The sequence below is a fragment of the Arachis hypogaea genome, chromosome 11, assembly GCF_003086295.3.
Source record: "Arachis hypogaea cultivar Tifrunner chromosome 11, arahy.Tifrunner.gnm2.J5K5, whole genome shotgun sequence".
Lineage (NCBI taxonomy): Eukaryota > Viridiplantae > Streptophyta > Magnoliopsida > Fabales > Fabaceae > Arachis > Arachis hypogaea.
In genome coordinates this window covers 95,439,595-95,441,363 of record NC_092046.1, presented here as the reverse complement: position 1 = coordinate 95,441,363, position 1,769 = coordinate 95,439,595, and positions in this window count along the sequence as shown.

The window sequence follows — 1,769 nt, the reverse complement described above, 5'->3', positions numbered from 1 at the left end:
TGGGGTTTTAGTGGCCGGGAATTTATTATGAATTATGGAAAAAATTGGTTGCTGAAAAGACTGAAAAACGGGTAAAAACAGAGAAAGAATCTAAAGAATTTACGAAGAACATGAATAACACTTTGAGTGTGATGAAGAACAATAAAGAACATGCTTTAGATCCTTAAAAGGGCAAGGAAGTAAAAATTTTGGTGTTTAAGGGGTTATTTGATAGTTTCTAAAAGTTAGGGTGGTTAAAGTATAAATATTAAAAGTTACGGGTGGTAAAAAATTAATTTTAAAGGTTAAAAGTAAAAGGTAAGTTAATTTTTGAAAATTAATGATAAAATAATAAATAATAATAAAATATTAAATAATAATATTTAATTAAAAATAAAATTTTAATAAAAATAATAAAATAATACGAAAAAGGTAGTGGTAAAAACATATTAGTGAGGCAAAGATAAATAAAAGATAAAAAGTTAAATAAAAGATAAACACCAAAGAAAAGTCTGTAAAGTTTTAATGACAGAAAAATAGACAGAGATTAGTGAACGAACTAGGAGCAACATAGTTAGTTTTTGAGTTGCGCCTAAGGTTAGGTAATATATGAAAAGTTAAACTGTTTCAGTATAGACTTAATGAACCCATACTTGGGACATGCTAACTATTCATACCGAAATTTACATAAGCTTTAAATACATACGTTAAGCAGAGAAATCAGAGTAGAGTAAAGAAATACAGAAAATAGAGTAATCAGAATAGAGTAAAGAGACTAAGAGAAAAGAGTAAGCAGAGCATAGTAATGCGACTAAGAGAAAAGAGTAATTAGAGCAGAGTAAAGAGACAAAGAGAAAAGAGCAGCAAAACACACGAACTGATAATGTTAAATATGGGAAGTACCCACGAACTGAATGATCATTGGTCTCGGGGAAATTGACGTTAGGATTTTTGCCAGTAAAGAATTTCATAAAACAGTCACGTTGTAGATATAGTCTCTAAACCGACAGAAATCCCTTCGTACAAACGTTTTGGGTGTCACAAGTAACAAACCCCTTTGAAATTGATAACCGAGTATTTAAACCTCGGGTCGTCTTCTCAAGGAATTGCAGGGAGGTATGTTCTTATTATTGGTTATGAGTTATAAATTGGGATTTATTAGGAGGTAAGGAGGGAATATGTTGAATGACAAGTAAAATAAAATAATAACAATAAAATCTCTTGGCAAGGTATGGAGAACTGGAAGTCCTATCCTTATCAATTGCGATGAGAATTGGGTTTTAATCCCACTTTGTTAATCTCTAACTATCAAGGTAAATCAAGTGGATTAATTAGCTAAATCCTCAGGTCCTAGTCAATTCCTATGGAAAGACTAGAGTTATTGGAGCAACTCCCAATTTCAACCACTACTTTATTTGATAGCTCAAGTGTTACCAATAAATCAACCAAAGCCAAAAGGGAAAAATCTAAATTATTTAAATAAAGGAAAGCAATCATAGATCTGAAAATACCTCAAATTAGCACTAATAAAGATATCAAATGTAACATGGAAGAGTTCATAAATTAAATTAGAAAAATAAATAAAAGGAACATTGAACCTGTGATTGCAAAAGATAAAATAATCATGAAGTGAAAAGAATCCTAATTCTAAATCCTAAGAGAGAGGAGAGAACCTCTCTCTCTAAAAACTACATCTACTCCTAAAATTGTGAATGTGAGAGCCTCCCATGAATGGATGCATTCTCCCACTTTATAGCCTCTAATTTGTGTTTTCTGGGCCGTAAACTGGG